Source organism: Thalassophryne amazonica, chromosome 8, assembly GCF_902500255.1.
Source record: "Thalassophryne amazonica chromosome 8, fThaAma1.1, whole genome shotgun sequence".
In the NCBI taxonomy this organism is placed as follows: Eukaryota; Metazoa; Chordata; class Actinopteri; order Batrachoidiformes; family Batrachoididae; genus Thalassophryne; species Thalassophryne amazonica.
The window spans coordinates 25359849-25374896 of record NC_047110.1 but is presented as its reverse complement, the minus strand read 5'-3'; the positions used below and the strand labels follow the sequence as shown (position 1 = coordinate 25374896).

At 49.0% G+C, this 15048-nt stretch overlaps 1 protein-coding gene across 1 annotated transcript in view; it reads right to left on the bottom strand.

Moving 5' to 3' along the window:
• Positions 1 to 15048, bottom strand: part of si:dkey-106n21.1 (solute carrier family 23 member 1) — a 228439-nt gene that overhangs the window by 40704 nt on the left and 172687 nt on the right.

Here is a 15048-nt window from a genome sequence, read left to right as displayed (position 1 = left end):
GCTCCATTTCTTGGTTGGCCCGTTCTGCTTGTCCGTTGGTCTGGGGGTGATACCCGGACGAGAGACTGACCGTGGCCCCCAGTTCCCGGCAAAAGCTCCTCCAAACGTGCGAGGAGAACTGGGGACCGCGATCGGAGACGATGTCTAATGGTATCCCATGCAGACGGACGATGTGGTGGACTAGGAGGTCCGCTGTCTCCTGGGCCGTTGGTAGCTTCGGGAGGGCCACGAAGTGGGCCGCCTTGGAGAATCGGTCAACTATCGTGAGGATGACGGTGTTTCCCTGGGACGGCGGGAGACCCGTGACAAAATCCAGGCCGATGTGGGACCAGGGGCGATGAGGGACGGGCAGCGGCTGTAGCAAACCCGAGGTCTTGCGGTGATCGGCCTTGCCCCTGGCGCAGGTGGTACAGGCCTGGATGTAACCCCGGACGTCGGCCTCTAGGGACGCCCACCAGAAGCGCTGCCGGACGACTGCCACGGTCCTACGCACCCCAGGATGGCAAGAGAGCTTAGAACCGTGACAGAAGTCCAGGACTGCAGCCCTAGCCTCTGGTGGGACGTAGAGTTTGTTCTTTGGTCCGGTTCCGGGGTCCGGGTCTCGTGTCAGGGCCTCCCGGACGGTCTTCTCCACGTCCCAGGTGAGGGCGGCCACGATAGCGGACTCCGGGATGATGTGATCCGGGGGATCCGACGACTCCGTTTTGACCTCATCTTCATGTACCCGGGTCAAAGCATCCGATCTTTGATTTTTGGTCCCGGGACGGTAGGTGATCCGGAAGTCAAAAAGGCCGAAGAACAGTGACCAGCGGGCTTGCCTGGGATTCAGCCGCTTGGCGGTCCTGATATACTCCAGGTTCCGGTGGTCAGTGAAAACCGTGAATGGCACGGACGTTCCCTCCAACAGATGTCTCCACTCTTCAAGAGCCTCTTTCACCGCAAGGAGCTCTCGATTGCCGACGTCATAGTTCCGTTCGGCTGGGGTCAACCTGCGGGAAAAATAGGCACACGGGTGAAGGACCTTATCGGTCTTCCCGCTCTGGGACAGCACGGCTCCTATCCCTGAGTCCAAGGCATCCACTTCAACCACTAACTGGCGACTAGGATCGGGCTGCACCAGAACAGGTGCAGACGAGAAGCGCCGTTTCAACTCCTTGAACGCGGCTTCGCAACGATCCGACCAGGTGAAGGGGACTTTTGGTGAGGTCAGGGCTGTCAGGGGGCTAACTACCTGACTGTAGCCCTTAATGAACCTCCTGTAGAAATTAGCAAAGCCTAGGAACTGTTGCAACTTCCTACGGCTTGTGGGTTGGGGCCAGTCTCTCACCGCCGCAACCTTGGCCGGATCAGGAGCGACGGAGTTGGAGGAGATAATGAACCCCAAGAAGGACAAAGACGTGCGGTGGAACTCACACTTCTCGCCCTTTACAAACAGCCGGTTCTCCAACAACCGCTGCAGGACCTGACGTACATGCTGGACATGGGTCTCAGGGTCCGGAGAAAAGATGAGTATATCGTCTAGATATACGAAGACGAACCGGTGCAGGAAATCCCGCAAGACATCATTAACCAACGCTTGGAATGTTGCGGGAGCGTTTGTGAGACCGAACGGCATGACCAGGTACTCAAAGTGACCTAAGGGGGTGTTAAATGCCGTCTTCCACTCGTCTCCCTTCCGGATCCGAACCAGGTGGTACGCATTTCTAAGATCGAGCTTGGTGAAAATTTGGGCTCCATGCAGGGGTGTGAACACTGAATCCAACAGGGGCAACGGGTATCGGTTGCGAACCGTGATCTCGTTCAGCCTCCTATAATCAATGCATGGACGAAGTCCGCCGTCTTTTTTACCCACAAAAAAGAAACCTGCGCCCATCGGGGAGGTGGAATTCCGGCTAACGAGTCCCGGATGTAGGTCTCCATTGATTCGCGCTCAGGCCGTGAGAGGTTGTACAGCCTACTGGACGGGAACTCACTGCCTGGAACCAAATCAATGGCACAATCATACGGACGGTGGGGGGAAGAGTGAGAGCCAGATCCTTGCTGAACACGTCGACAAGGTCGTGGTACTCCACCGGCACCGTCCCCAGATTGGGCGGGACTCTGACCTCCTCCTTAGCTCGGGAGCCGGGAGGAACCGAGGAACCTAGACACACCCGATGGCAGGTCTCGCTCCACTGAACCACTACCCCGGACGGCCAATCAATCCGGGGATTGTGCTTCAACATCCAGGGAAATCCTAAAACCACACGGGAGGTGGCCTGAGTCACAAAAAACTCGATCACCTCCCGGTGATTTCCTGACACCACCAGAGTTACAGGTGGTGTCTTATGCGTGATTGGAGGGAGTAGGGAGCCATCTAGTGCCCGAACCTGTACAGGCGAGGTAAGCACCACCAGAGGGAGCCCTATCTCCCTGGCCCATCTGCTGTCCAACAGATTCCCCTCAGAGCCCGTGTCCACCAGTGCTGGGGCCTTCAGGGTTGAGTCCTCATAAAGGATCGTAACTGGGAGTCGTGTGGCAATGTGGGTGTGTCCCACGTGAATGTCTCGGCCCACCCCTAGCCCAGTCTCTAGGGGCGGGCGTTGGAGTTTAACCGCTCGGGGCAGTCTCTCATATGGTGCTCTATTGCACCACAAACAAAACAAGCTCCGTGGGCCCGTCTCCTCTGTGCATCTGGTGCCCTAAATGTTGCCCTACTCGTGTCCATAGCTTCGTCAGCAGGGGGAGCTGTGACCCCACGGAGCGCAGGGGCCGTGGAGCGTGGGGAAGGCGGAGCGCGGTCGGAACCGGAAGGGAGAGGGACGGCGCGTGCCCGGCCACGCCCTTCGTCTCGTTCCCGCCGACGTTCTTCTAACCGGTTGTCTAACTGTATGACAAGATCGATGAGCCCATCTAAATCCCGCGGTTCGTCCTTAGCCACCAGGTGCTCCTTAAGAACCAAAGACAGTCCGTTTACAAAGGCGGCGCGGAGGGCAGTGCTATTCCAGCCGGACCTCGCAGCCGCAATGCGGAAGTCGACTGCATAGGCAGCTGCGCTCCGACGCCCCTGTCTCATTGACAGTAGCACGGTTGAAGCGGTTTCTCCTCTATTAGGGTGATCGAACACGGTTCTGAGCTCCCTCACAAACCCATCATATGTCAGAAGGAGCCGTGAATTCTGCTCCCAGAGCGCTGTAGCCCAAGCGCGTGCCTCACCGCGAAGCAGGTTTATTACATAAGCTACTTTGCTAGCATCAGTCGCGTACATGACGGGACGCTGTGCGAAGACGAGCGAGCACTGCATAAGAAAATCTGCGCACGTCTCCACACAGCCTCCGTACGGTTCTGGAGGGCTTATGTAAGCTTCAGGGGAAGGTGGGGGGGGTCGTTGAACGACCAGTGGAACATCGCTGTTACGCACAGGGTCGACGGGAGGGAGAGCCGCAGCGGCGCCCGGGGGGCGCGCTTCCACTTGTGTGGCGAGAGCCTCCACCCTGCGGTTCAGGAGGACGTTCTGCTCGGTCATTAAATCCATCCGAGTCGTGAAAGCGGTGAGGATCCGCTGCAACTCACCGATTACCCCTCCCGAGGACGCCTGCGCGTCCTGTTCTTCCATTGGCCGTTCAACAGCCGGTTGACGCCCCTCGGGATCCATGACGCTGGCCGAGATATCCTGTTGTGAAAGTGTAGGAACACGGACCCACAACAGGGGGCGCAAATGAACGGACAATGGAGGAGTCAAATAACACTGTTTTTACTGTTGTGAAAACAGGCACAACAACACAGCCGATTACAATATTGAGACTGAGTCCAATTACAACAGTGTCGTGTGGGCAGGCTCGACGATAGGAGACGTCTGTCCAAGTCGAACCGGAACCGACCTGATTTCCTCTGCCACCGAACCCCGGGAATACTGGAGCCGCCAAGTCCCGAATTCCCAGGTGGCCACTGCCTCCGCTCGTCGGATCCGGTACTGCTGGCAAGGAACAAAAACAGTCAGGTGTGGATGCGGCTGCACCCAGCAACACGGAGGGTGGAGAGTCCACCACCACCTCTCGTTAACAACAATACAGGAGTGTAGGAAGGTGAGTACTTATCCAACTGTTGTCCCATAGTCTGCTGTCCTACTAATACTCAACAAGAAATACAACAATGGTTATTTATATGTTCGGGCAGAGATTGTTACCTCTTTGATTAGGCGATATCTCGGCAAATGAGGTGGAGATGCCGTCCTGCTGATATACCTCCCTGTTGATTAGAATCAGCTGTCTCCAGTGATGGGTGACAGCTGTCATCCTGGCTGCTCCTGTAAGGCGGCAGCGCCCTCCGGTGCCTGGAGCCCGCACTCCAGGCAGGGCGCCCTCTAAAGGTGGTGGGCCAGCAGTACCTCCTCTTCAGCGGCCCACACAACAATTATGGTAGAATAGCAATAGAAGCAAAATGTGAAGTCACTCACCTCATCACATCTTTAACATATTTTCATATATTTTTTACACACCATGTATAAAAGTACTCAAAACAAGGAATCAGTTGTTTGTATAAATTGATCAGTACTTTTAATAGACAATATTATGTAAATGAATCCGGTACCTGTAACCTGAGCATGAAAATCACATTCATTGTGTTTCGTGTAAGACTTTGACGTGTCAAAGTGTATGGCCATATTGAAAATATGACTGTCTTCTTGAAGTGCACTAAAAACAAGTCATTCACTGAGAATTCAAGTGGTTTTATGTCCACTTTACATTATTTAAAGAAAAACTGATTTGTAATTTTGGCAAGTCAGATGTCAGAAAAAGAGCTGAATGGTATTTTTTTCATGGAATGACTGTGATACGTGAAAATTACACATAGTTTGTTGTGATTGTTATGATTTTATTGTTCATTTAGTCAGGGGTTTTAGGATCAAAATACAGAGGTAGAAATGATTCATTCTGAAGCAAATAAATGGACTGCATTACATAGCACTTTTCCATCTGCATCAGATGCTCAAAGCGCTTTACAATTGTTCCTCACATTCACCCGTTCACACTCACACCGCTGTCAGGGTGCTGCCATCCAAGTCATGAACTACACACCGGGAGCAACTTGGGACTTAAGGACCTTGCCCAAGGGCCCTTAGTGATTTTCCGTTCTGGCTGGGTTTTGAACCAAGGATCCTCTGGTTTGAAGCTCAGAATCACCTCCCACCAAAGTTATACAGTTTCTTGAAGGATTCAATCTCTACCCTTATTTTTTCAGGTTATCTCAGTTACCTTCAGAATTACCAAGTTCTATGTCCATCATCATTATTATTATTTTAAAAGCTGTCCAAAATTTACTTAAAATAGATCAAATAGCTGAAAACAGTATTAATACAGTAGGAAAACAGTGTTAATACTGTATGAAAACAGTGTAAACCCTGGACACAGACCATCTGACATAAAGCCAAATCCCTTTCCAGATGTAGAATTTTATGGTTCTGGATGTATATGTGAAATTAGAAGCACTCGGAGAGTGCAAACCTCCACCAAGGCCATAGGGTCACTGACGCCATAACATCTGCACGCCGTGGAATCATTGAACCTAAAAAAGTCTAACATGTCTATGATGTTTGCTCAAAAAAAGCTGCATCTGCTGTGACTGGATAGCATGTATCCTTAGCACTTGGCATCACAGTTTATTGCAACTTGCACCTTTCCCAGAAGCTACTGTCATCTGAGCACTGATATTGATATTGTATGTGCTTATAGACAAAAACAAATAAGAGACAAAATTCAATTTATTATTCAACTAAACTGCAAATATATTAATTTTTTTAACATTTATGAAATACTTCTCTAAATAAATAACAGTAAATTCTGAAATAGAACTATTTTTTAAGTGTTGCATGTGCTACACAAGGCCATAGGGTCAAATCAATTCAAATCAATTTTATTTATATAGCGCCAAATCACAACAAACAGTTGCCCCAAGGCGCTTTATATTGCAAGGCAAAGCCATACAATAATTACGGAAAAACCCCAATGGTCAAAACGACCCCCTGTGAGCAAGCACTTGGTGACAGTGGGAAGGAAAAACTCCCTTTTAACAGGAAGAAACCTCCAGCAGAACCAGGCTCAGGGAGGGGCAGTCTTCTGCTGGGACTGGTTGGGGCTGAGGGAGAGAACCAGGAAAAAGACATGCTGTGGAGGGGAGCAGAGATCAATCACTAATGATTAAATGCAGAGTGGTGCATACAGAGCAAAAAGAGAAAGAAACACTCAGTGCATCATGGGAACCCCCCAGCAGTCTAAGTCTATAGCAGCATAACTAAGGGATGGTTCAGGGTCACCTGATCCAGCCCTAACTATAAGCTTTAGCAAAAAGGAAAGTTTTAAGCCTAATCTTAAAAGTACAGAGGGTGTCTGTCTCCCTAATCCAAATTGGGAGCTGGTTCCAGAGGAGAGGAGCCTGAAAGCTGAAGGCTCTGCCTCCCATTCTACTCTTAAAAACCCTAGGAACTACAAGTAAGCCTGCAGTCTGAGAGCGAAGAGCTCAATTGGGGTGATATGGTACTATGAGGTCCCTAAGATAAGATGGGACCTGATTATTCAAAACCTTATAAGTAAGAAGAAGAATTTTAAATTCTATTCTAGAATTAACAGGAAGCCAATGAAGAGAAGCCAATATGGGTGAGATATGCTCTCTCCTTCTAGTCCCTGTCAGTACTCTAGCTGCAGCATTTTGAATTAACTGAAGGCTTTTCAGGGAACTTTTAGGACAACCTGATAATAATGAATTACAATAGTCCAGCCTAGAGGAAATAAATGCATGAATTCATTTTTCAGCATCACTCTGAGACAAGACCTTTCTAATTTTAGAGGTCATCCATGTCTTTATGTCTGTAAGACAATCCTGCAGTTTAGCTAATTGGTGTGTGTCCTCTGGCTTCATGGATAGATAAAGCTGGGTATCATCTGCGTAACAATGAAAATTTAAGCAATGCTGTCTAATAATACTGCCTAAGGGAAGCATGTATAAAGTGAATAAAATTGGTCCTAGCACAGAACCTTGTGGAACTCCATAATTAACCTTAGTCTGTGAAGAAGATTCCCCATTTACATGAACAAATTGTAATCTATTAGATAAATATGATTCAAACCACTGCAGCGCAGTGCCTTTAATACCTATAGCATGCTCTAATCTCTGTAATAAAATGTTATGGTCAACAGTATCAAAAGCAGCACTGAGGTCTAACAGAACAAGTACAGAGATGAGTCCACTGTCTGAGGCCATAAGAAGATCATTTGTAACCTTCACCAATGCTGTTTCTGTTGGGAAAGTGTAGTGACACGGACCCACAACAGGGAGCGTAAATGAACGGACAATGAAAGAGTCGAATATGAACACTTTATTGTTGTGAAACAAGCACAACCAGAACACAGATGATTACAGAATTTATGCAAACAGTCAATCTAGAAAGGTGACGTGTGGGCAGGCTCGAGGATAGAAGACGTCTGTCCTGAGAAGAACCGGAACCACACCATTTCCTCCGCCACTGAACCTGGAGAATACTGGCGCCGCCAAGTCCCGAATTCCCAGGTGGCCACAGTCTCCGGATGTCGGATCTGGTACAGCTGGCGAGGAGCAAAAACAGTAAGAGGTGGGTGCGTGCACACCCAGTAACAACAATGGTGGAAATATCACCTCCACCTCTAATACAAGAACGTGCAGAGTAATGCAGTTATCTCTCAGGGGGAAAAGGAATGCAGTCCTAGCTCCCAATCACCAGCTCCTGCTGTCCTGAGATTAAACAGGTACTCCTGCAAAACATGTACAGAACAAAGACTTATGTGTAATCACTCGAACGGCTGAGAGTCGTTACCTCTACAGGTAGATGATATCTCGGCAGCGAGGTGGAGATGACATCCGGCTTTTATGGAGTGATGAAATGAAGATGGGTGACAGCTGTCACGAGTTGATGTGTGACAGCTGTCACTCCCGGTTGTGTCCGTGGCGGCAGCGCCCTCTCGTGCCTGAAGCCCGCACTTCAGGCAGGGCGCCCTCTGGTGGTGGGCCAGCAGTACCTCCTCTTCTGGCGGCCCACACAACAGGATCCCCCCCCCCCCCCTTGTCCGGGGGACCAGACTTGTCCGGGTGACGTTGGTAGAAGTCGGCCAGGAGGTCCGGGTCCAGGAGCGTTCATCTGGTCCATACCCCTCCCAGTCCACCAAATACTGAAACTCCCGGCCCTTCCGACGGATGTCCAGGAGCCTGCGAACCGTCCATGCAGGCTCCCCGTCGATGATCCGGGCAGGAGGCGGTGCCAGTCCAGGACTGCAAAGGGTTGAGGTGTGGTATGCTTGATGTGGGAAACATGAAAGACCGGGTGGATCCGCAGTGAAGCCAGCAGCTGTAGCTTCACTGCGGCCGGGCTGAGCACTTTAAGGATCCTAAGCGGCCCGATGTATCGTTCCTTCAACTTTGGGTCCACTTGTAAGGGGATGTCCTTCGTTGAAAGCCATACCTCCTGCCCGGGCTGGTAAGCAGGGGCCGGGGAACGCCGGCAGTCTGCATGGGCCTAAGCCCTCGTCCGGGCCTTCAACAAGGCAGAACGGGCGGTGCGCCACACCCGACGGCATCTTCGCAGGTGGGCCTGGACCGAGGGCACACCGACCTCTCCCTCCACCACGGGGGACAATGGGGACTGGTACCCCAGACACACCTCAAACGGGGAGAGGCCGGTGGCAGAGGACACCTGGCTGTTATGGGCGTACTCGATCCAGGCCAGATGGTGACTCCAGGCTGATGGGTGCGAGGATGTAACACAGCGGAGGGCCTGTTCAAGTTCTTGGTTGGCCCGCTCTGCCTGTCCATTCGTCTGAGGGTGATACCCGGACGAGAGGCTCACGTTGGCCCCCAGTTCTCTGCAGAAACTCCTCCAAACCTGTGAGGAGAACTGAGGACCACGGTCCGAGACAATGTCCGTTGGTATCCCATGCAGACGTACGATGTGGCGGACCAGGAGGTCCACTGTCTCCTGGGCCGTAGGGAGCTTCAGGAGGGCCACGAAGTGGGCCGCCTTGGAGAAACGGTCCACTATCGTGAAGATGGTCGTCATGCCCTGGGACGGCGGGAGGCCCGTGACAAAGTCCAGGCCAATGTGAGACCAGGGGCGATGAGGCACCGGAAGAGGTTGCAGAAGTCCTTGTGTCTTGGAGTGGTCTGCCTTGCCCCTGGCACAGGTGGTGAGGCCTGGACATACTCCCAGACGTCGGCCTCCATAGACGCCCACCAGAAGCACTGCCGGACAACTGCCACGGTCCTACGCACCCCTGGATGACAGGAGAGCTTGGACCCGTGACAGAAGTCCAAGACTGCAGCTCTGGCCTCTGGTGGGATGTATAAACGGTTCTTTGGTCCAGTTCCGGGGTCCGGGCTCTGTGCCAGGGCCTCCCGGACGGTCTTCTCCATGTCCCAGGTGAGGGTGGCCACGACAGTGGACTCCGGAATGATGGTCTCTGGTGGATCCGACAGCTCGGTTTTGACTTCGTCTTCGTGTACCCGGGACAAGGCATCTGATCTTTGGTTCTTGGTCCCGGGGAGATAGGTGATCTGGAAGTCAAAACGCCCGAAGAACAGTGACCAGCGGGCTTACCTGGGGTTCAGCCGCTTGGCGGTCCTGATATACTCCAGGTTCCGGTGGTCAGTGAAAACCGTGAATGGCACAGACACTCCCTCCAACAGTTGTCTCCACTCCTCAAGAGCCTCTTTCACCGCAAGGAGCTCTCGGTTGCCGACGTCATAGTTCCGTTCAGCCGGGGTCAACCTGCGGGAAAAATAGGCACACGGGTGAAGAACCTTGTCGGTCTCTCCGCTCTGGGATAGCACGGCTCCGATCCCTGAGTCAGAGGCGTCCACCTCAACCACAAACTGGCGGCCAGGGTCGGGCTGCACCAGAACTGGTGCAGTCGAGAACCGTCGTTTCAACTCCCTAAACGCGGCTTCGCACCGATCCGACCAGGTGAAGGGGACTTTTGGAGAGGTCAGGGCTGTCAGGGGGCTAACTACCTGACTATAGCCCTTAATGAACCTCCTGTAGAAATTTGCAAAGCCGAGGAACTGTTGCAGCTTCCTACGGCTTGTTGGTTGGGGCCAATCTCTCACCGCCGCAACCTTGGCCGGATCAGAAGCGACGGAGTTGGAGGAGATGATAAACCCCAGGAAGGACAATTAGGTGCAGTGAAACTCACACTTCTCGCCCTTCACAAACAGTCGGTTCTCCAACAACCGCTGCAGGACCCGACGTACATGCTGGACATGAGTCTCAGGGTCCGGAGAAAAAATGAGTATATCGTCCAGATATACGAAGACGAATCGGTGCAGGAAGTCCCGCAAGACGTCATTAACCAAAGCTTGGAACGTCGCAGGGGCGTTAGTGAGGCCGAATGGCATGACCAGGTACTCAAAATGACCTAACGGGGTGTTAAATGCCGTCTTCCACTCGTCTCCCTTCCGGACCCGAACAAGGTGGTACGCATTCCTAAGATCCAGTTTAGTGAAGATTTGGGCTCCATGCAGGGGCGTGAACACTGAATCTAACAGGGGCAACGGGTATAGATTGCAAACCGTAATCTCATTCAGCCCCCTGTAATCAATGAATGGACGGAGTCCGCCGTCTTTCTTGCCAACAAAAAAGAAGCCTGCACCCATCGGGGAGGTGGAGTTCTGGATGAGCCCGGCAGCTAACGAGTCCCGGATATAGGTCTCCATTGATTCGCGCTCAGGTCGTGAGAGGTTGTACGGCCTGCTGGAGGGGAACTCAACGCCGGAATCAAATCAATGGCACAATCGTACGGACGGTGCGGGGGAAGGGTGAGTGCCAGATCCTTGCTGAAGACGTCAGCCAGATCATGGTACTCAACCGGCACAGCCGTCAGATTGGGAGGGACTTTGACCTCCTCCTTAGCATGTAAACTGGGAGGAACCGAGGATCCTAAACACACCCGATGGCAGGTTTCGCTCCACTGCACCACCACCCCAGACGGCCAATCAATCCGGGAATTGTGTTTCAACATCCACGGGAAACCCAAAATCACGCGGGAGGTAGAAGGAGTCACAAAAAACTCGATCTCCTCCCGATGATTTCCAGACACCACCAGAGTTACTGGTTGTGTCTTGTGCGTGATTACTACCACCTTAAAAGCCTGTGGTACATAGCCAACTAATAAAGATAGATTGATCATATTTAAGACCCAAGCATTAATTAATGGTAGGGCTTCCTTGAGCAGCCTGGTAGGAATGGGGTCTAATAGACATGTTGATGGTTTGGAGGAAGTAACTAATGAAAATAACTCAGACAGAACAATCGGAGAGAAAGAGTCTAACCAAATACCGGCATCACTGAAAGCAGCCAAAGAGAACGATATGTCTTTGGGATGATTACTAACTATTGACGAGATAATCTATCTCACTCACAGAGTTTAGGTAGCTACTCTGCCCTGTGTTGGTATATGGCATTGGAGAACATAAAGAAGGAATCATATCCTTAAACCTAGTTACAGCGCTTTCTGAAAGACTTCTACTGTAATGAAACTTATTCCCCACTGCTGTGTAGTCCATCAGAGTAAATGCAAATGTTATTAAGAAATGATCAGACAGAAGGGGGTTTTCAGGGAATACTGTTAAGTCTTCAATTTCAATACCATAAGTCAGAACAAGATCTAAGGTATGATTAAAGTGGTGGGTGGACTCATTTACATTTTGAGCAAAGCCAATCGAGTCTAACAACAGATTAAATGCAGTGCTGAGGCTGTCATTCTCAGCATCTGTATGGATGTTAAAATCGCCCACTATAATTATCTTATCTGAGCTAAGCACTAAGTCAGACAAAAGGTCCGAAAATTCACAGAGAAACTCACAGTAACGACCAGGTGGACGATAGATAACAACAAATAAAACTGGTTTTTGGGACTTCCAATTTGGATGGACAAGACTAAGAGTCAAGCTTTCAAATGAATTAAAGCTCTGTCTGGGTTTTTGATTAATTAATAAGCTGGAGTGGAAGATTGCTGCTAATCCTCGCCTCGGCCCGTGCTACGAGCGTTCTGACAGTTAGTGTGACTCGGGGGTGTTGACTCATTTAAACTAACATATTCATCCTGCTGTAACCAGGTTTCTGTAAGGCAGAATAAATCAATATGTTGATCAATTATTATATCATTTACTAACAGGGACTTAGAAGAGAGAGATCTAATGTTTAATAGACCACATTTAACTGTTTTAGTCTGTGGTGGAGTTGAAGGTGCTATATTATTTTTTCTTTTTGAATTTTTATGCTTAAATAGATTTTTGCTGGTTATTGGTGGTCTGGGAGCAGGCACCGTCTCTACGGGGATGGGGTAATGAGGGGCTGGCAGGGGGAGAGAAGCTGCAGAGAGGTGTGTAAGACTACAACTCTGCTGCCTGGTCCCAACCCTGGATAGTCACGGTTTGGTGGATTTAAGAAAATTGGCCAGAGTTCTAGAAATGAGAGCTGCTCCATCCAAAGTGGGATGGATGCCGTCTCTCCTAACAAGACCAGGTTTTCCCCAGAAGCTTTGCCAATTATCTATGAAGCCCACCTAATTTTTTGGACACCACTCAGACAGCCAGCAATTCAGGGAGAACATGCGGCTAAACATGTCACTCCCGGTCCGATTGGGGAGGGGCCCAGAGAAAACTACAGAGTCCGACATTGTTTTTGCAAAGTTACACACCGATTCAATGTTAATTTTAGTGACCTCCGATTGGCGTAACCGGGTGTCATTACTGCCGATGTGAATTACAATCTTACCAAATTTACGCTTAGCCTTAGCCAGCAGTTTCAAATTTCCTTCAATGTCACCTGCTCTGGCCCCCGGAAGACAATTGACTATGGTTGCTGGTGTCGCTAACTTCACATTTCTCAAAACAGAGTCGCCAATAACCAGAGTTTGTTCCTCGGCGGGTGTATCGCCGAGTGGAGAAAGACGGTTAGAAATGTGAACGGGTTGGCGGTGTACACGGGGCTTCTGTTTAGAACTACGCTTCCTCCTCACAGTCACCCAGTCGGCCTGCTTTCCCGGCTGCTCGGGATCTGCCGGAGGGGAACTAACGGCGGCTAAGCTACCTTGGTCCGCACCGACTACAGGGGCCTGGCTAGCTGTAGGATTTTCTAAGGTGTGGAGTAGAGTCTCCAATTCACCCAGCCTGGCCTCCAAAGCTACGAATAAGCTACACTTATTACAAGTACCATTACTGCTAAAGAAGGCTGAGGAATAACTAAACATTTCACACCCAGAGCAGAAAAGTGCGGGAGAGACAGGAGAAGCCGCCATGCTAAACCGGCTAAGAGCTAGTAGCTGCGCTAAGCTAGCGGATTCCTAAAAACACACAAAGTGAATAATGTGTAAATAATTTAGAGGTGATTCAGCAGAGGGAGTGCTTTAGTTAAGGCACATGAAGATTACACTGTGAAAAAAATTGTTATCTAGTTAACTAGATCAATCTAACTGCGCAGATTAAACAGCTAACAGATACAGCTAAACACCGCTGTGCTCCGGAACAGGAAGTGATACAATATCGCAGTGAGAGCCAACCACCAGTAGAGGTCAGTACACAAAGTAACATAACATTGGGATCACTGACCCTAAAGAGATTCCCTCCTTGGCACAGTGATCTATTCAACAATTCAGTGTTACAACCAAAACTATGATACATACACTTTTCTTTCCTTTATATTTGACATCCTTGACCATGAAAACATATCACTAGAACTTGAAATCACTTTTATGTCTTTATTAGTTCAAAAGATATTGTATAAAAACAATTTTTCGGTAATGGCGGTTTTCTTCTGGATCTAGCTCCATAACATTTGAAACTACATCAAATCTGATGACACCTTACTGAATCAGTACAGATTCAGCTACAATTTGGTGTTAGTTGTGCATCGCTAGCTCGCTAGCTTCATTTGTCACCTCACACTGACACATTTTCTATTTTCCCTATATTTTTGCATATTCTGGATCACCAGATCTGGAATCCGGATCCGATCACCAAACTTTGTTGTTTGATAGAACATTTGACTATGTTACACCCTAATTTTTTTCAAGCCTTTCTGCCTTGTTTTTGTGGAGTTAAAAACTAGAATGTCAAAATTCCCCCTATCCCGCAATGGTGAAGAATCCTTTAAAAAATTCCTGGATCCAGATCGTGATCCAGATCACCACTAAAATTTAATCACTTGTTCCTCTTGTCATTTCCAACCACTCCACAAAATGTCATCAAAATCCGTTCAAAACGTTTTGAGTTATCCTGCTGACAAACCGACAGACAAACAAACCAACAAACTTGACCAAAAACATAACCTCCTTGGCGGAGGTAATCATGATACATCTACACTCAACAAACTGACTCATTGGACTGGATTTCCATCTAATAAATATATGTAGTCCCAACTAAATAAAATTAAATTATCTTGCATGGATGTGCTTTTTTTGAGTTGGGGCTACATGTATACATTAGATGGAAATCCAACACATAATTGGAATGAGTTCATCCAATGAGTCTTTTTTTTTTAGTGTATTAATGTGAAGACAGCCAACATACAACAACAAACTGTATGATTCTACAATGTACTGACGTAATTAAATCTGATTTGTTTCAAAAGCGACCTCAGAACCAATAAATTCTGTCAACAAAATATGTCTTTAATTCTAATCCAATTACAATTTTTCTGCAAATCTGATCGATTAATCGTGTGCGATTTCAGACCATAAAATATTGTGTAGACAGTGGAAAAATATTAAAACCAGTTCACATTTAATGTATTCGTCCGTGCCCTGACTGTGTGCATGACTGTAAAATCCAGCATTAACATCTGCACATCAGACACAATAGGGTTATTCCCTAATTATTTAGTTGGTTGGATTAGACTATGGTCGCAAATAACCATTTTAACGGCTCCGCTAACACGACGCCAGTAAAACTCAATTGGCAACTGTAAAATCAAACATTAACATCTGCAAATCATCAGACACAACAGGGTTATTCCCTAATTATTTAGTTGTTTGAATTAGACATACGGTT